The sequence below is a fragment of the Agelaius phoeniceus genome, chromosome 16 (assembly GCF_051311805.1).
Source record: "Agelaius phoeniceus isolate bAgePho1 chromosome 16, bAgePho1.hap1, whole genome shotgun sequence".
NCBI lineage: Eukaryota > Metazoa > Chordata > Aves > Passeriformes > Icteridae > Agelaius > Agelaius phoeniceus.
In genome coordinates, this window is record NC_135280.1 from 15347942 (window position 1) to 15368143 (window position 20202).

The window sequence follows — 20202 nt, forward strand, 5'->3', positions numbered from 1 at the left end:
ACTCTCCAATTCCCCTAAGGAAATGCTGACAACTCTCCTCCTCTAGTGAGAACTCCCCCAAGACTGCAGGGAATTCCTCGTACCCCCAGAGTGCTATGAACATTCCCACAGCTCCAGCAACCCAAGAGACACCCCAATCCCCCATGTCCCCATGATGTGGAGCCTAGGGGGCCGTTTTAGGCACAGAATCAGTGCCTAAAGGACAGGTGTGGGGCCCTGGGATCACCTGGGGGTTTTGGAACAGGTAATCCTCTCTGAACAGAGGGGATGGATACCTTTCCTTCAAGCAGGGAGAGGTTTGAGTGCCATAACCACACCAAAAAAGACAACAGAGCACCTTGAACATGTCCTGGCACAGCTGCAGCAGGACCATTCACCTCCGTCCCCTCAGCTGTCCCTCTGCAGGTGACAGCACGTGGCGCTGGGCAAGCAGGAGGAACCACGAGTCTGGTGTCAGCCCAGGCACTGCTGACAGCTGCTGGGCCTGTGCAGTGACCATGTGCCTCCACAAACACAGTCTGGATCTCCCCTGGGCCATCCCTGTACCTCTCAAAGTCACTGAGTCCAATTTCCCTCATACCAAAAATGTGGGAGATCCATGGAAAGCAAAATCTGGGTTTGTACCATATTCTTTCCTCAAGTGCCCTCAGTGTTGCACACACAGATATTACACACAGCACTACATCTTCTACAAAACTTTGAGATCCCTACCACTAAAAACATATCACTGATCAGTAATAGATAATCACATAGATAATCACAGAGTCATGGAGTGGTTTGGGTTGAAGGAACTTTAAAGTTTATCTTGTCCCACCCCCTGCCATGGGTAGGGACACCTTTCACAACCCCAGCTTGCTCCAAGCCCTGTCCAGCCTGGTATTGGACATTTCCAGGGATCCAGGGGCAGCCACTGCCCAGGGATCCAGGGGCAGCCACTGCCCAGGGATCCAGGGGCAGAGCCCAGCTGCTCTGGGCACCTTGTGCCAGGGCCTGCCCACCCTTATACAAAATATATAGATTATATATTTAGTAAAGAGTTGCATTTCCTTGCACCCTCCATTGCAACAGCTCAAGGAGGAAGATCTCCTCCCAAAGCAATGATGGATCTAAGGCTTTCTGTCCTGCCCTCTGAAGGCCATCAGGACCTCCTCGTGCTCAGGCTGCAGCTGGGAGGGTTGAGGGCAGGCACCAGGAAAGAGCCACTTGCCAGCAGAGGTGAGAACTGAGGGAAGGCTCAGTCAAGCTTGGTGTCCTAGGAAATGAGGACTGTGGAAGATCCTGGCATGTGGAACATGCAAACCCTTCCTCTCTCTCACCTGAGGTGCCTCAGGCAGGAACTGCTGGTTCCAGCACTGCCAGAACACAACGGGAATTCTCCCTGTGCATCCTCCAGTCCCTGCCAACCCTGGGTGTGTACCCCTGGCCTTGGCCAGCTGGGTCTGCTCCAGGCCACCTCCCATCCTCTGGGGTATCCCATGGCACAGCAGCTCGGGATCAGGGCCAGGGGAGCTCACAGAGACATCCAGAGCCGTGTCTGGGCTGACACACATCAATCCACAGCTGCTTGGACCTCAGCTGTGCCAGTCCATGGCGTGGGGATGGTGCCTCAGGTTTTGGCTTTTCTGTTTTTCAGATTCTGCATTGCTTTAGTGTGCACTTCTAAACTTCACATTAGGGGATGGTGAGCTCTCTTCACAGAGTAGGGAGACTAAACAATTCCTTCTCTAGCTGGGATCAAGGACAAATGATCCAAATCTCAGGCCCAAGAGCACAAACAACGTGGACTGGAGAGAGAAAAACAAGAGGGATGGGACTGCATGGGCTAAAGCTGTAACTGGACAATTAACTCCAATATGCAAATGGAGCAGAACTCATAAAAGTGAGAGACCCCATGAGCAGTCGTGCATTTTGAGACCATTTTGGGTCATCTTGGGTGCAGCCCTGGCTGGGCTCTTGTGCTGCCCAAGGTGGATCCATTGAGGCCTCCTAATAAATCCTTACTTTATTCTTTAACTCTGCCCAGTCTCTGTTCTAGGGCAGCCTGAACAAGGCATCAGGGAGAGCTGGCTGACACTCTCTGTCAGATTTGGGAAGTGCTGGTGGTGGGGGAGAACCTTTGCAGCCAGAGGAATGCAAGGTTTGTATGGTCAGAAAAAGCTCAAGATGGTCCAGGCAGCCCAGGCAGCTCCAGGAAAAGCCCTGGAATAGTTTTAGGAGGCATGGCAGGTGGAGGAGAAGCTGGGCAACAACACTTGAAAATGATTGTTTTCTGTGATGGGGTTTGCTCAGGGCAGAGCAGGAGGTGACATTCCTCTGACCTTTCATTCCCAGGAATGCAGCTCACTGCAATATTGATGCCTCTGCTGCACCAACTGAATGTTAGATCCACTTTATCATCCATGACAGGAACAGGACTTTGCCTGGAATAACTGGAAACCTCTGTCTTACTCCAGTGCTCATAGATGAGATGGGCACTGCCAGTTATGGGCCTCAGTTTATCCAGCTAAAATTAGGGAATGTGGATCCCAGTTCATTGAATTTCTGACAGGCTGGGAGAGCTGGGGGTGCTCACCTGGAGAGGAGAACGCTGCAGGGACACCTCAGAGCTCCTTGCAGGGCCTAAAGGGGCTCCAGGAGAGCTGGAGAGGGACTGGGGACAAGGCCTGGAGGGACAGGACACAGGGAATGGCTCCCACTGCCAGAGGGCAGGGCTGGATGGGATATTGGGAATTAGGAATTGTTCCCTGGCAGGGTGGGCAGGCCTGGCACAGGGTGCCCAGAGCAGCTGGGGCTGCCCCTGGATCCCTGGCAGTGCCCAAGGCCAGGCTGGACAGGGTTTGGAGCAGCCTGGGACAGTGGGAGGTGTCCCTGGACATGGCAGGGGTGGGATGGGATGAGCTTTACAGTCCCTTCCAACCCAAACCTTCCCACAATTGTAATTCCTAACTGAACACGCTGAAAACATCCACCTTTTGAAATCACTTTCTAACTGGGCAAAGTTTGCTTCACACATTTATTCTCCAAATAAAGATGGCCAGGCTGGTGACATAATTCCAGCCAGGAACTCCCTGTCATGCCAGAGCTGGGCTCTGTGCTGTGAAGATGTTGAAGCCCACACGAGCTGCAGGGACTCCTCTGCTGTGCTCTCACACTCATCAATAATCCTGAGCATAGCAAAAGGAGCTGAACCCAACTCCCCACACATGGGCTTGTTCTGGGTGCTTTGAGGAGCCATCTGCTATTCCACAAGGCTGAAGGGATCAGGGATGAAGGCACCCAGCAGCTCTCATGTGACCTGTGGGGCCAGGACCTGGACACCTGAGGGGACCTCATGTGGCACCAGAGTGCAGCATGGAATGTCCCCAAGTGCCCAAGCTCCTACTCCAGCTACTGCTCCATGGCTGGTGACAGATCTCACTGGAAACACCCACCATGGTGGAGCCAGAGGATTCTTTTAAATTCTCCCTTTCCCAAGTGGATCCTGAGAGATTTTGCCCTACAGTGGGCAAGACAGCCCCACTGGCCATGGCAGGATTCCATTGCAGGGCCAGCAGTTGGACTTGATGATCCTGGTGGGTGCCTTCCAGCTTGGGATATTCCATGATCCTGTGATTTGGGGGATAGCTGCTCTGTGCTTTCCTCAGGCACTGCTGGAGCACCAAGCCCTCAATTTCCCCAGACCAGGAATCCCATCTGTGAGTGAAGGCAGCATGGGGCTGCTCCTGCCCTCGCCCACCACAAAGAACAGCAGCAGAACTATGTCTGCAGCCTCTAGAAAAGATGTCTGCAAATAAATGTGTTGATATGACTGGCAGTCACATTTTACAGAGGCATGAAGGGAAGCCCAAGCTTTTCATCAGCTTTTGGTCCCTGCAGTGTCCTACAGAAGGTCTCATGAACATTTGCCATTTCAGTACCCCGCAGAGAAAGCCTGGGGGGCCCTTTGGGGAGGGTCCAACAGCCTGAAGAGAACATTCTCCCTCTTTAGCAACTGTCATGTTTCACTCAGCAGCCACTAACCACCCTCCAAGATTAGTGGCTTAAATGATGCTGCTTTTGCTGGAACAACGACCACTGAGTTCCCATCAGGGTGTGCTGGACCAGCTGGCCTGGGTCCCATCTGGGGCCCTCTCTGTTTTCCCTCATGGCTCCGGGAGGTAGCAGCCCAGCACGGAGAGTCGAACTGCTCCCATCTCTCATCTCTGTGGGGTGGGAGGGTGTGAAGGTGCTTCTTAGCCCGGCGAGTCTGGCCTTGGTTTGGCTCGGGACGTGGGTCAGGGCTCCGAGGCCGGGCGGCTGCAGGCCCCGGCCCGGCCCGGCCCCGCTCCCCCGTCCCACGCCGAACCGCGGCTGCACATCGCCCGCAGCGCCGAGCACATCCCTACGGCCCCACCTTCGCTTCATGTGCCGCCAGATCATTAAAGCTGTAATTACGAGCGGCTTCTGCCCAGGTTGGCTCAGCCGCCAGCTCTGCTCCGCACAGGGAAGGCCCTGGGATCCTCCATCCCCTCGCGGCGGCGCCTTCAGGGGAGCGCCGGGGACGCTCAGGGGCGCACGGAGCCTCCGTGTGAGGGCTCAGGGCCACGCACCCGCCTTTCCCAAGCCGCGGCCCCGGACGAACGGAGCCACGGGATCCCCGGAGGATCCCCGGAGGATCCCCGGAGCACCCCCGGGACCCTCCGGGACCCTCAGCCCGGGCAGGTCCCACCGCCCCCGAGGCCAGCGCCGCCTGCGCTGCGACCCCCGGCCGGGGGTCGGCGCTCTCCCACGGGCCGCAAGGCAGGCTGGGAGTCGTAGTCCTCGCCCACCGCACAGCGCCCGCCGCCCCTCACCGGCCGCTGCGGCCCGCGCCCTCCGCGCGCCCGGAGCTCGCCGGTCCCTCGGGCCCGAACCACCGCCGCTGCCCGGGGCTCTGCCGGGCCTGCCCCGGCCCCGAACCGCTGCTCCCGGTGCCCCGCTCGGCCGCCGCTTTCCGCTTCCTGCGCGCGGCGCCCCTCGGGGCTCGTAGTCCCGCCGCGCTATTCACGACGGTCCCTGCGCTGTCTCCGCGCCGCACGCCCGCGGCCGGGACGGGGCGCTGCGCCACGGCGGCGGCGTAGGGCGGGCGCGGGGCTCGGGCGGGCGGGAGGAAGGGCCGGCGGGGCGGCCGGAGCGGGTGCGAGCTGCTCCGCCCGGGGGAACGCGCGGGGCCGGGGGACGGAGCGGCAGCGCGGCGCCTCCACCCCCAGGTGAGCGGCGACGGGGGCGCGGGGGAAGGGAGCGGGGACGGGCCGGCCGCCCGGGGCCTCCCGCCGCAGCCCCGTGGGCCGCGGCTCCCGCCCGCGCCGGGGGTCGCCCGGGGCTCTCCCGGCCGGAGGCGCCGGCTGGGCCCGGCCGCCCCCGGGCCGCCCCGCACCACCTGTTGCCGGTGGGCCCGCGCGGGGGCTGGAGGCCGGGGGGCCCGGGGGGGCGGGCGGTGCCGGGTCCCGGCTCGGGGCTGTGCGGCGGCTGGGGCGCCTTGCCCGGGGCTTTGGAGAGACCCGGGGGATGCGGGGGACCCCGCTCGCCCCCGGCTCGGCCGCACGGTCGGAGGGGCTTTAACGGGCTTGAGGGTCGTGCAGCAGCCGGGGGGGACGGGGCGGCTCCGTGACTGCCCGCCTCAGGCTGCAGTGCCTGCCCTGCCTTCGCCCCGCGCCCGGCGCGGCGGGATCGCGACTCCCGGTCCTGCCGCGGGCAGGGGAGCCCCGCCTGGGGCACCGCCGAGTGCCGGCTCCGGGCTGGAGCACGGCAGAGCCCCCAGCGCCCCGGGCTGCCTGTCCTGCTGTTCTTCACTCTCACCTCCAGCTTAGACACCCGTGCTGGGGCTGAGCAGGGCTTTATGCAGAGTTTCTCATGCCTCTGCGAGTTTGCCCTTTAGAATCAGTTGACTGGCTATTATCCTTGGGTCTTGAACATCCTTGGGTCCCAGTGTCTCATCAAGAACCCTGGATTTTGCTGCATGTCAGCTCAGCTTGCAGTTGAAGCATCTCAGCCTCTAGGTCCTGGATGCAGGAGCCTTAGAGGATGGAAAAAGCTCTGTACTTGCCAGCCTCTCCATTTACTGAGTTCTCTCCTCTCCCTGCTCCTGGGGTACATCCCCCCAAGCACCAGGAAACAACTGTTGAGGGTGATCATCCGTGGGCCTGTTAGAGGAGATGGGATAATGTGAACGTTGTGTTTGAAATGTCATACTGTTTCCTCCAAGCTGGGAATCTCAGTGGAGCTTGGCTCTCCATAGGCCCGCAGGCCCGGGATGTGGCTGGGTGGGTTCCATGGTCAGACAGAAGGTTGTGTGGGAATTGCTCACTGCACGTGGCCTGGGGCACTGGTGCAGGACAGTGCTGCACTGCTGTGGGTGAGTCAAGAGCTGATGGAGACTGGGAGATGTGTTTGGAGGGAGCCAAGGTGGAAGTGAGGGGTGCATATCCCAGACTGTGGCTCTGAATGCAGAGATCTTGCCATGCTTTGCACGTTGTCACCTGGGACTTGTGCTTCAGGGCTGTGCTCTTCCCTAAACTGGAGCACACCTGCAGTGACAGACTGGCTGCCTGTGACTCTGAGAGTCTGCTTGTGGCTTTTGTCTGGCCATTTTTTGAGATCCTGCTGAACAGTCTGGCTCGTGCCCCTGAGTGCACCACAGCAGGGCTGAGCTGTCTGAGAATAACCTGTCCAAGGCATGATTCAAATTACCCTGATGTTATGTGTGTGGGGATATTAACTCATTTTGAGTTGCATCAGCTTCTGTTTGTATCCAAGGCTTTAAGAGTTGGAGGCAGAAGGCAAGACCCAGCATTGCTCCCTTCCCAGGAGGGGTTGAATGGCTGGAGAGCCCTTTGAAGGCCTGATGTGACTGGCTGGGTTTGCTGAGCCCGATTGCTTTGGCAGGAGGGAGAGCAGCCTCCTCCAGCCTGATGACTTGGTGCATAAGGGAACTGGAGGCGTGGGCCAGGCACGGTGTCTCCTGAATCGGAATAAATCTTGGAAAACAACCCAAAAGTGCTAAAGTTGCACGTAAAAAAGGTCAGGCGGCGTGCCCAGACTCGGAGCTGTCTCGTGGTGGCGTTAGGGCTGGATGACCCCACAGAGGAGCCTGGATGTCCTCAGCACAGATGCACTGATTGCCCCTCTCTCCTGCTTGCTCCCCCCTTATCTTTGCTCTGGCACCCTTTATCTTTGCTCAGAATTCTGCTGGCTTTGCAGAGGGAAGTGGCCACGGCCCTGGTGTTCCCTCAGCCAGCTGAGAGCAGTTGGCTTTAACTTGTGGAAAACATGCTGCTCTCTTCTGTCCTGGAGGTTTTGTGGGAGCTTTCCAGGTTTGTGCTGGTTGCATGTGAGATCCAGAGAGAGACTCAGCCTGTGTTATGTGCCCATGGTCGTGTTGATCCCCACTGCTGGGAACATCATCTGCTCCTAGGTGGAGAAATGCTGTTTTCCTCCCATCTTCCCGCTTCATATGAATCCAGGCTTGTTTTTTTCTGGCTTTGTTCTGACCCTTCCTGTGAACAGAGGACCAGACCCTGTGGCATTTCTCCAAGTGAGGATTTTTATGAAGCAGAGGGAAGCTGGAGTGAGGGACTGTGGCTGCCTTCAGTCAGAGGAGGCAGATTTGCACAGTGTGTGTCAGCCCAGTGTCCTGCCACCATGGCTCTCTCCCAGTGCCCAGAGCTGGGGAGAACCTTGTGAGCCCCTGTTTTGCTGGAACTTGGGGCTCTGATCAAGGTCGCACTCAGTGCAGCCTTCAGTGGGAAAGCTGCTTATGCGGGTGGGACAGGTGAGTCAGTGGCTTCCTCCTCATTTTCCGTCATAATCCCACTCTGGAGCGAAGCGAGCTGCCTCCCTGCTCCTCTGCATCTGCCTGTGTTCACCTCAACCTCACTGCTTGCTGTTGGAGCCTTCCTGAGAGGTTCCCTGCTCTCCAGGCCACAGTCACCAGGCTGGGCAGGGAGGAGCAGGCTGCTCCGAATTTCTGTCACATTTGCTGTTTGGAGTGTTGACACTTGCCTTGCGTTTAGCAATGGCAGCTGAGGAAGCCAAGGGAGGCAGAAGAGCTGCTGCCTGCTCATGAGAAACATTTAACTCTTGCCCTCACAGCTCCCTTCCCCATGTGCTGGCAGCTCTCAGGTTGGCTGAGAGGAAATGCCAGTGGTGTTCCCAAAATTTGTTACTGTTCAGTTGCTCAAAGGATGAGGAGGGTTTTTGTGTGCCATTTCCTCTTGCTCTGGAAGAAAAGAACGCTGGTGCCCTGGTGCCTGGGCAGAAGGGAGAAGGGGGAGCCCTGGCAAGGAAATAGGATCCAGAGAAATGTGTCACCAGCAGAAAGAGCAATTGTTTTCCTGCATTTCCATGGCAGAGCCTTGTCCTGTTCAGGCAGCCCGTGTTTGACAGCCAAGATAATACATTTATATTGATGTAATTAGCAGGACGTGGAGTTTGCTGAATGGCTCGGGGGCAGCCTGCTTTTCAGAATAACTCCAGCAAATAGATCAGGGAGGATTGGAAAGCTGCCGTGGGTTGCTGGAATTGGCCCGTTGGGTTTCTGGAGGTTGAATACATAACTGCTGATATTTCCTATTGTGCTGTACCCTGCCTATTTGAAAAGAAAATAACTCAAGGGAACATGGGGCTATTTTTGCCAGCTTGAGATGATCAAGTTTGATTTCTAAAAACTGAAGCCGAGTCTTTAGGCTTGCACATTAAAACCAGTGTTGGAACCATATCTCTGTTCCTCCACAAATGCGTGCCTCCACACTTTGCCAACGGTGTAAACTCTAATGAGTGTTCATATAAAAAGAAAGAGCTTTTCTGTTCCTGCAGTGCAGCCCCTTTTGTAGGAAATGCTGTGGGCCTGAGCAGGCTCAGCACCAGGGATGGTGGCAGTGACACAGTGTCAGGGGACTGAGCTGGTGTCCTGCCCCAGCCCTGGCGTGAGCAGCCCTGATAACCTCAGGGTTATCAGTGCATTCTCAATTTGGTGGAATAAAGACCAAGAGCTTACAAAAAGCTGTTGTCCTCCTCCAGTGATGCTGCCCAGCTCCATTTCTAATGTGATGCTTCCAGTGGCACCAAAGTTTCCCCTTCAGCATCTTGTTCCCAGTCCCAGCCCAGGTGATTTCAGTTTACTGAGGATATCACAGGCAGCTTCCCAACTTGTGTCCTTCTGCTTCTGTAACAAAAAGGTTTGCAGAGAAAGTTACTCATGGACAGCTTTGCTGGCAGCAAATCCCCTGTGTTTGTGCTGGTCTGTGGAAGTGGGAGCACAGCACCAGGGTCTTTGTGTGCTGAGCTCTGTCCTCTGCTGTGGCCATGCACAATCCACAGAGGCTGCAGCACTGGTGTGCTCAAGGTCTTGCTCTCCAGCTTGCCCCTTGTCAATCTGCTTCCTGCAGACTCTGGCCAGCAGGCAGAGCTCGGGAAGTCCTTGGAATTCCAGCCCTGGCCAGCAGGTCTGTGCTGAGCTGCTGGGAGCTGAGTGCTTTCCCTTCCTATCCCATGGAATGTGCAAGGATACTGATGTGATGTGGCACTTGGGGGGTGCTCTGTCTGCTGGTGTTGGTCTCACTGCCTTTCAGTGCAGGAGCAGCTCACTGAGTGCCTTGGAGGGGCTGTGGGCCTGGAATTCCCTGTGTAGCTGCACAGACCCTTGGGCTAAAAGGATCAGGGTGGTCCTTCTGAGCCTGAAGGGTTCCTGAATCAGTCCTTTATTTACTCATTACTGGTCCTGAGGGGTGTTCCTGGCCCATTCTGTACACCCTCCCTCTGCTGCCCTGGTTCTGTTAGCAGCACCTGTCCAGGTGTTCACCATGGGCACCTTCTCCCCACTGCCTGGAATTATCAGTGCTGGAAAGTGCTGGAAGAGAAAAGCTCTTTGTGAATTCACCATCACCTACCCCAGGGGTATCACACTGCATCTGATGGTGTGGCTGTGGGGATGGTGAGCAAGGTGAGGGGGCAGAATGGGGTCCCTTGCTCTGCCATGCTGCTAAAGAGGCTCACTGATCACATGGTGCCAGCTGAATCCTTATTTCTGTCCTCCCTTCCCAACCTAAAATAGAGGAAGTGAGAGTGTGCTGGAGAGCCAGACACTTAGGGACAAGGGTTCTCGTTGCCACCATCTGCTAAAAGCCTGTCCCAAAGGAGACAGCACTTCCCCAAAGCAGGAATTTCATTAAAACAGGTTGTTTTGAGAGCACAGAGTATGAAGGAGGAAGGGGAAATATCTCAGAGGAGGGAGGTTTGCTGAGGTAACTACTCAAACGTCATGGCTTCTGGGGGTGGGATGGGCATGTTTGGCATAATCAGAGGAATTTGTACTTCAGAATCTCCAGGAGATGTAGCTGGTAATGATGTCCTGGCTATGCAGAGTAATTAACATCTGTTTCTGTATTTGAACATTCAGGCAGCGTGCCCCGCCAGACATCGCTGCGTTCCCATCCGGCCCCTCGGGAGATCCTGCCCTGTTGCTAATTGTCGAGAGCTGTCCAGAGTCCTCCTCCATGTGATCCTGCTGTGCCCCATCCTGCTGTGCTCCTGAGGTGTGCCGTTCCCTGCTCTGATGACAGCCCCCACCAGGATGCTGAGCAGCAGCCACCGGCAGGGAGGGAGGCCAGTGCTGGGCACGGAACTGTAAAGTCACAGCCAAAGGTTCTGAGAGCACGAGTGAAGAATTTGAGCTGACCCAAAAGCTGTCTCCAGGGGGGACCAAGCTCCAGCTGGATGTCGTGGGGAGTTCTGCAAGCTGAAGTTCAAGGGGATGCTGATTGAGGGACCAAAAATGTGAGGTTGGTTGTCTCTGCTGGTGCCATGTTAATGGGCCTGGAGTCTCAGCAGTCATCTATTCTTACGTGCCGTTTTTCACTCTGTCCAGCAGCTTGGGACAGCAGCTGCTCCTTCCAGGCTCGGTGTGCTCCCAGTGCTCGGTGCAGGGACCTTCTAGCATGCTCCTCCAGCCAGGCCACTCAGTGGGTGCCAGCAGCAGGACACCAGGCTGACCCTACAGCGACAGGCACTGCACCTGCCAAGCAGCAATCGTGTTGGGTGAGAGGCTTTTCTGATTCAGCTGGCACTGGGCTGGGCTGGGAGGGGCTGGAAGGAAGGAGACCTTCTCTCCTCTGGTTTGTGAGCACAGTTACCCTGCTTCGTGTTTCTCATGCCTCTCGTTCTTGTCTTTCTTCCTTGTTTGAATTCCTCCTTTGAGTGTTTCTGTGCTGGCTGTGTGAAGGCTACGTGCTTAAATGGGTGGGGATACCAATATCCTCTGGTTTCCTCATGGTGAAGAAGGAACTGTGAAAGTGGAAGAGAAATTGTGGGGTCTTCCAGCACCTCGCAATCTTAATCTCACGTGGCTGTCCCAGGGTGTGTTTGAGGCAGTGCAAGGACAGGACAGTAAATACAGAAACTGCATGGGTTTGCCTGCAGTAACCACAGAGCTGTGGCAGTTCCCAGCCCCCTGGGACAGAGAGGTTACTGTTGTGCCTTGTGTGCCTGGGCTGCTCAGAGCCTGGAGGCAGGATGAGGTGCTGGGAAGCCAGTCTGAGCTTGGACCATCAGGATACATTTGCAGTGTGTGATGGTGTTTCCTTGGATTCAGATGATCCAGGTTGATGTGGCCTCATCCAGGCTGGGGCTTTAGATTAATCAGATGGACACTGGTGCTTGCTGTGTGGTGACCCATCTGGCCTGGCTGGTTGTTTATGGCCTAGCTGGAATCTTTATGTGCTGTTGATGCCCAGCCACAGCAGAAGGTCTGCAGGAACCTCTCATGGCTTTGGTCAGTGAAGCTGGGCTATGAGCCCTCTGCTGTTAGAGTGGTGACTGTCACCAGGCAGGTGTTGGTCAGATCTCCACCGTGGCTCCTTCTCATGGCTGAAAGGATGAGGTGGTGTTCCTGCTCTTGGATCTGTTTTGAGACAGCCTTGGAATGTCTTCCAAAAGCTCCTGCCCTTGTTCCTGTTGCCTGACCTTGCCATGTCTTAGCAAGCAAAGCCTGCTGGAGGGTCTGCAGCACCACACAAGGCTCAGGCCTGTGGATGTGTCTTGCAAGGCATGTGGGAGTGGCTCCAGTAACATGATCTCCTCTCCATCTGCCCTTTTGGGTCGGGATGCAGCCAGCAGCCCTTGGTTAAAGCTCAGCTCCCTCCTCATGCTGGAGGTACCTCGTGTGGCTGGCTGGCTTTGTTCCACCATTACTCAAGCCATCTGCATTGTGTTTCAGCCCTCTCAGAGTACAGCCTTTTCCTCATGTGACCATGGTGTTTGTTCAAATGACTGTTCCCAGAAAATATTGCTTAAGGTGTGTGTAATTGAACACATCCTACAATTGCAGCTGTACTGGTGTAGCTGAAGAGGAGCCACTTGTGATGGAGACAGTGAGCCAGTAAAGCTACTCTGGTGAGGAGAGGGGAGGGTTGTGGTGGTCTCAGGCACTGTTTTGTTTGTATCACTCCCTTGTGCCAGGTGTTATTCCACACCTGTAATTTCAATGCAGGATGATCTCCTAACAGAAGCAATGGTATGGCTGCCATGTCAGTGTGCAGAAGGATTGGTGTGTTTTTCAGGTGTCATCTGGAGGTGAAGAGGTGGTGAGCAGTAATGTGGTGCTTTATTATTAAATGATTGTGCTGAGCTGTGCTGCCCTGTTGCTCAGGGAAGCTGTGGCTGCTCCATTCCTGGAAGTGTTCAAGGCTAGGATGGAACTTGAAGCAGCCCGGGATAGTGGAAGGTGGCAGGGGGTGGTGGGAGATGGGCTTTAAGGTTCCCTCCAACCCAAACCATTGTGTGATTCTGATTCTAGATGAGGAACTTCCTCTCTGCCCCCTGAGTCTGTCCCACCTCCCTGTTCTCTCCCAGTTCCCTGTGCTCCTGGGGAAGGCAGGGGCCTCTTGTGCAGCTCTCAGCAATTATTGTGCTTTTATCTCTTGGTTGTTTGTGATGGAAATGCCAAATGGCACCATTGTCTGACAGGCTTCTTCCACCTCTGTGCTTGCCTGAGGCACAGCTAGAGATGTGTTGGCTTAAATCTAGGCCAGTTGGTTAGAAATTGGGACGTGGTGCCTGATGAAAGCCAGGAAAGGCCAAATTGCATTAAAATGGCAGAAGGAGACAGCCAGGTGCTGCTGCCTGTGTGGCTTGGGCAGGGCACTGCAGTGTGGACTGGAGCTATCTCTAGTGAGGGATGCAACTGGATGTGTCTTGGGCAAATGATATATTTACTGTCTGTGTAATCTGTGTTAGAATTAAAGCTGTGACAGGACTGTCTGGGGACAGTGTGCTCATCTCCACCTCCTGCCTCTCAGGCTTTGCTTTCCAAGTCTGTGCCCTGAGTTTTCACTGGCTGTGAGACTGTTTCTTGCTGCAATTCTCTTCCCCTCCCTTCTGCAGTGGCCAGCCCTTCATCTGCTTATCTGTCAACTTAGCATGATCTGAAGATACAATCCCTGCTGTCCTTTTGGGAATGACCTTGTGTCTGTGCTGTGTCTGGGCCTCTATGAATTTGGATTGCTGAGTGATGGGGGGGAAGGAACTTCATGGGTCATCAAGTCCAGTTCCATGCTGCTGAAGATGGGCAGTCATCTCATGCAGGTCATGAACTTGTCCAGGAACTAATTATTGGAACTCATGTTGTGCTTTTTTCCCCAGTGCTTCTGGAGCAGCTGGTCCAGAGGTCTGCTCTTGGAAAGGTTAGAAACCCTCCTCAACTTCCAGTGTCCACTTTTCCTGGGTTGGTTTGCTGTGCCTGTGTCATTGCAGAGTGTTAGCTTGCAGATGAGATGATGACTTGCAGATTTTTTTCCTTCTCTGGTTCTCTGTAACCTTTTTGTCCTGCAGCAGTTGTGGCTCTGGTTGGAGATTTGTCCTGAGAAATGTGCTGAAGGCTGTTTTGTTTTCCCATTTGGGCAGCTTGGGTTGGCTGGGCCCATTTGTTTCCTTGTTGTGCTTTTGAGTGTTGCAAGTGCAGGTGGAGCTGTGAGCTGCACAGTTTGTGAATGTTAGCGAGTACAGAAGAGCACTTTATGTGCTGCTGTCATTTCTGTCTTTTCTTTTTTAATGTTTGTCCTTGCTACTTGTGCCACCTTGCCCCTTCAGGAGGGAGAGATGTCAGAAACATTTGAATCAAGGTGAAGCTGATAAAGCAGCGTGTTGAAGAACCAGTGCCTGGCTCTTACTCGTGGCTCTTATTCATGTTTATCTCTAGCTGTGAATGTGCAATAACAACAGTTCTGTTCAGCACAGGCTGGCACAGCCTCAGACAGGAAGATCTGCTGTTTACCAAGCAACACTCTGCTATAAGTGAGAAAGAGGGGAAAAAAGTGGTTTATTGCTGCTGGGTAGCTCAGAGTGTAGTTAAACCTTTCAGAAAAAAGAGGAAACTAAGAGCACATGTGTTACTCAAGATGCATTTTTCCTGGCAAGAGTCCCATGTGTGTGCTCTTCTTGCAAAGCATCCCTGCGTCTGCTCCTTCCCATTCAATCCACAGCATATTGGGAGCAGGCAGGCAAGAGCTTCCTGTTTTTATAATACAACTGGTCTCAGCAGGCAGTCTGTCGAGGTGATTTTTCAGCCTGACATCTTTTGTAGCTGGGGCAGCCTGTGAGCTGAGTAGGATGGCAGAACTCTGCTGCAAGGATTATAAACACGGGGAGGAAAAGATCTGGAAATGAGATCTGCTGGTAAAGCTTCCCGGGATTGGATGCTGTGGCTTGTGTTGTTTTGTTCCTTCCCCTGTGAGTGTCCCTGTGGCTTTTCCTCGCTGCTGGTGCTGGGAGGGCCCTGCCAGCCCACCCACGCTGTGCTGAGCTCCGGAGTCCCCACAATTGGCCGCGAATTGCGGGACACACGCGGCTCGCTGCACTTCAATGGAGCAGTGTTAATTGACTTAATGGAGCCCTGGGCTTGGAGGGAGTTCGTTGTGTGGGTTTTCTTAAACGTGTGTGCACTCAGACCCTTCTGCAGCAGTGCCCTTGTTGCCATTTTCACGCTGTTCAGAAACTGCTTTGCAGTTGTCAGTGGAGATGAGGTTTGAAGTTAACCCTTATTTTGAAAAATCCTTCCTGCTTCTCCTCTTTTTCTCCCTCCAGTTTGTGATTAAGATGCTGATTGCCCTTTCAGATCTATGTAATCCCCTCTCTCTCTCAAAGTGACCGGGATAGATTTCCAGGAGCTCCCTGGATTATCTGTCACTGCTTTCCAGTGTCCAGTGCAAGGGAGGAGCGGAAACTTTGTTCAGACTTGGATGGTAGTTGCTGTGTGGCCAAGCTGGCTCTGCAGTACATCTGCTTTTCCTATCAATCTTTCACTTCACACTTCAGACACCTTCCTCTGCCTGCAGACTTACAAAGAGTCAGTGCTAGGCATTAAATGCAGCTTAGCCCAATTCAGCTGCTGTGTATGAGTTTCTTCTGGGCTAAAGTTGGGCCAGAACCAGTGTCAAAGCAGCTGAAAGAAGGTAAAGACCCTCAAGCTTACCTTTGCATGTTGGTGTCTGTGGCCAGAGACCTGTGCTGCTGTTCTGGACTTTGTAGCATGGAGTGTGAGATCCTGTTCTGTGCTGGTCTGGGACTCCAGGTTCAATTATCTTGTTACCTCATTAATAGCCCATCTGGAAATCTGCTTCCAGACAGTTCACTTCAGCTGGGGATATCTCTGCAAGTGGTGTACTGCTCTTATTTCTCACCAAGACCTGGAAAACAGCTCACTTAAAGCTTCCTGTCCCCTCAGTTTCCTGCAAGGCCAGAATATCTGACTCTCTTCCCTCAGCCCTCTGCCCCAGAACAAACATTTGGGTGGGTGAGTTTCACCCTTCTCTCCCTTTTCTGTGTCCTCCCATCTGCAGTGCTTGCACACTGCCTGTCATCCTCGTGCCTTGCACACCTCAAGACTCCTTGGCCCTGGCAGATAAGGCAGAGCTTTCTGAGTCACAAAGCCTTGGGGAGCTCTGTGTGGAACACAAGGGCTGGAAAAGCCTTCCCCATCCCAGCTGAATGTTCCAACCACTGTCCCATCCCTCCAGCTGTACCCCTGCCTCAGTCTGTCCTTGGAGGTGCCTTCCCACCCCTCCCTGTTAGAAGCTTTGCAAGGAATTGCAACTTGCTGACACCTTCATTTCCTTCCAAGACTGCAGCACTTGGGCTGGCTTGGCAGATGAGGGCAGGGAGAAAGAACAGCAAAACTTTGTCTTGTCCCCAGCTGTGTGCAGGACACCTGCTCAGCACAGAGTGTTCCAGCTCTCCTGCTGCACTTGAGCCGTGGAGCTCTAGTTGGGTCGGCGTTTGCAGCTTGGCTTTCAGTGCTGTGTCTGCCTGAGCTGGGTGTCTTGTTGCTTGTCTGGTTTTCCCCTGCTGCCTTGTGGAAAGAGAGAGGATTTTTCACTTCCTCTCCTGGGGTTACTTCTTTCTCAGGGTCATCTCAGCCTGGTGAATTCCAGCCATTCTCTTTTTGCTGCTGGTGCCTGGTTTTGCACATCCTCAAGTCCTGCCACTCTGCCTGGAGCTGGGGGCTGGCTAGATCACACAAATGCTTGAGCTCCTTTCCCTTCCTTGGCTAGCATAACACCATCAGACACTCCCCTCTGCATTCTTAGCTATCCCAACCTGCTCTGGCACTCCTTAGGCTGCCACATCTCGTGTTATGCACCTTCCAGCCCTGCACACCATTCCTATGTGCCTCCTTCAGGGCAGATCTGCTGTGCATGGAGGCAGCATTGGTGGGAGGCCAAGGCTTGGCCATTCCTCCAGGATGCCTGAAGTGCTCTCCTCCAGCTCAATGTCCCCATGCAGCCCCAGCTCCTCCAGCTGTCCTTGGTGTTTAAGGGTGTGAGTCACATCCTGCAGTCCCTAGGGAGGAGGCTGCTCCTCCAGGGCTGTGTGTGGGCACTGGACAGTGAGAGCTCTTCAGGAGCCCTGGCTTCTCCCTGCCAGCAGCAGCTGACATGAGACTGAAGGCAGAGAGCTCCTCCTTTGCTGGTGATGGTGGTACCAGGTCCCAGCACATCTGGATCCCCTGGGAATGGTCATGGCCCCCAGGCTGCCAGAGCTCCAGGAGTGTTTGGACAATGCTCTCAGGCATGGGGTGGGATTGTTGAGGAGTCCTGGTGCAGGGCCAGGAGTTGGACTTAAGATCCTTATGGGTCCCTTCCAACTCAGGACATTCTGTGGATCTTAGTCAGCCCCCAGGCAGAGGAGCTCACACAGCAGAGGGAGGAGAAGGGCTGGTACTTCACCTTCAATCTTAGAAGAAAGTCTCCTGCAGCTTCCTCTGGGCACAGCTTTGAGGGATTTGTTTCCCTCAGGTACATGGTGAGCCTTCTCCTGGGCCAGCTGCTGGCCCTCACCTCAGACCAGAGCTGTCTGGAGCTCAGTATGTCTGATGGTATTTTCATTCCTGGATCTCCCTTGGAGCAAGGGAGTAGCTCAGAATTGACTTGATTTATAGGCTGGAGGAGAGGAGGAATTAATGAAGTGGCAAAGTCTTGTCCCTGAGTTTCCAAGGCTGAGAACCAAGGGAGGCTGGAAAATTCAAGCAGGAGCAAAGCTGGCTCGTGCCACATGGATCAGTAAATTACTAGAAAAAGGAGTGTGGGGGTATCCCATCACAAAGAGGGGCTGCTGCACGTGGGACCAGCTGGGGTGAGTCTGCCTCCCTGGTTTCCTCAGTGGCTCAGCAGCTCCAGGGACCTCTGTCTCTTCTTCCTGCTGCGTGCCAAAGGGAAGAGTTTGGGGCTGATGCTAGGAAAAGTTGATCCTGCAACTTCCTAGATGCATTGAAACACATGGGCTAGTTCCCTTTTTTTTTTTTTTCTCTCTTCAGAGCCAAAACTTACTTTGAAACTGGAGGGAAGGAAAGGGGGTTGGGTAGATCCCCACCCTTCCTGCCTGCTCTGCTGTGACATGAGAGCTGGGGCCCAAGGGTCAGCACTGCTCACTGGTGTGGAGGAATAAGGTTATGTGGAAGCATCCAGGCTCTCCTGGCAGCAGAGGGAGCTCCATGGGACAGCTTTGCTGTCCTGCACACTCTGTACATGCCTGCTGCCCAGGGTCTGGTGGAGAGTTTGAGGGAGGGTCTGCATCATGTAGCACAGAGCAGGATAAGCAGCTGAGATCTTACTCAGCTTGGGGCTGGCGAGATCAAACCTGGTTTCATTTTGGAAGTGATATTTTGGGAGCAGTTACCCAGCATCAGTTCAAACCTGGTAATTATTGCAGCTGCGAGGGGCAGAAAACCAAAATCCAAACTCAGCATCTTGCTAAGGTGCTTAACTGTTAATTTCCATGAGTGAGATCCACCCTTCTCAAGACACTTCAATCTGTTCACATTGTTGCTTCCTCTCTAGATTAGATAGGTGGAAGCAGTGCTTTGTTAATTAGGGGAAAAATCCTGCTCCCTCCTGCCGAGACAGAGGAACTCTTGGCAGTTTGCTCCCTTTTAGTGACTGAAGCCTCCCCTGTTCAGCCACGTGCCTGCAGGTGGGGCAGCTCCCTGCCCAGTGACAGAAATTCCTCAAAAATAAGGCTGAGTGCTTCCAGGGTGGCTTTCTTCTTCTTTAATTGACCTCTTTCCTTTCTGGGGTGCAGTTTCCATTCTCACCTTGACTTCTTGGAGGCTCCTCATTTGCTTAGTGTTCGCCAAAGGCGTTCAGGCTCGGTATGGTGAGCACATACGTGTTTTGCATTGGGCTGGAACGCTGCTGCCACTCATGTTCTCAGACTGGTTCACCCTCTCCCCACCTTTGGGCAACACTCCCCCTTCAGTATCACTCATTGGCTGCTCTCACCTGGCATGAGGATGACCCTGAGGAGAAGGATTTACTGCTTTGCCTGGAGAAATCCGATTTCACGCAGCACTCACAGCCAAGCAGCCCAGTTAGACCAGACAGTCTCGGAGATCACTCCGACTTAGCTAGGTTATCCTCCACCTATTTATAGCTCCCTTCCTCTCCCAACTCCACCCAGCGTGGGGTTTTACTGCAGGTTCTAAAGCAGGGCTCCAGCCTTTCCCCTCCCTGCAGAGCACAGCTGCCTGTTCTGGCTCCTGGAGACGGGCTGGGACAGCGGCAGGCATGTCTGCCTCCTCTTGGGATGAGCTAAAACTGGCATTTCCATGGGCAGCAGGAGGAAGCCAAGGGTTCTGCTTTACCAGCCTGAGGAAGTGATCTTGAACCAGGCTGTGGAACTGCTTTATGTGGCAGTTTAACCCAACTCAAGGGGCTAAAAGGCTACTGACGCCTGAGCATCCTTCCTCTGCTTGGCTCAGCCTGCATTGAGGGGCTGTTCTACCCATCTTGCCTTTACTTACCTATTTTATCATGGTAGAACCTGAGGTTTTGAGGTAAGAGACAGTTTTTTCTTCTAGTAGGTGTCAGAGTTGCATCCCCTGTGCCTTTGCTCCTGGGATGGGGCAGAAGAGCCAGAGACACCACAGGTGTGGGATGACTGATGGCTCCAGATAGACTGAGCTGATGGTATTTGGAAGTGCTCTTCCCCTCACATCGTGTGGCTTTCATTTAGCCAGAAAATCAGATTTGTTACAAATTAACTGCTTGAATAGCAGGAAATGAGAGGGGATGTGCCAGGGATCCACTTTGGGTGGATGTGCAGAAATCAGTGAAACCTTGCAGTTGGGTAGTGGGGATGGGGGGGCTGATACACAGCAGGGAGGCAGCCCAATTAAAACAAGGAGGAGGTATGGACTTTTTTCAGATTTGTTTGGTTCATCCAGGCTTTGCAGGCTACAGAGACCATGACAGAGCAGTTAACATTCTTCAGTTAATGACCTTGTGCAGGCACATTCTGGTATTGAGCTTGTAACAAAATTGCACCTGTTCCTTGAGCTGCTCCTTTTGGGAGTCTATTAGCTATTAAGGCCTTTCTTGATCCCTTAGATCAATCCTGGGATTGAAAAGCTGTATTTTAGGACTCCTCATCTCAGCCTTTTTACGGCAAAAGTAGTTTCTTTGCAAAGGTCTTTCTGTGGTTCATTCATCTCCTTAAATCCTGGTGAGTAATTGAATAAGCTCAGCTGTGCTAATTTTTCCATCTTCCTTGTTTCTTCTTTTTTGCTCTGTTAAATGTTACCTTGATCCATTGCTCCTGACATGCATCCAGATTGTCCTGCCTTTTCACTTGAAGGAGAGACGTGTGTGTGTTTCAACTTCTTTTAATACAGAGGACATGAAATGTTTCTGGAGTTTA

General features: G+C 54.0%; 1 protein-coding gene across 5 annotated transcripts in view; it reads left to right on the plus strand.

The window, feature by feature from the left end:
• The first annotated feature begins 5080 nt into the window (after nucleotides 1-5080).
• Nucleotides 5081-20202, plus strand: part of CAPN15 (calpain 15) — a 56769-nt gene continuing 41647 nt past the window's right edge. For 2 of the 5 annotated variants that reach the window (XM_077186857.1, XM_077186859.1), the window contains exons 1-4: nucleotides 5081-5228; nucleotides 10415-10796; nucleotides 10886-11052; nucleotides 13654-13694. The gene's annotated coding sequence lies outside the window, so the exon portion shown is untranslated. Of the gene's footprint in view, nucleotides 5229-10414; nucleotides 10797-10882; nucleotides 11053-13653; nucleotides 13695-20202 lie in introns of all 5 variants that reach the window. The other 3 variants (XM_077186858.1, XM_077186861.1, XM_054643996.2) reach the window with 2 other exon arrangements.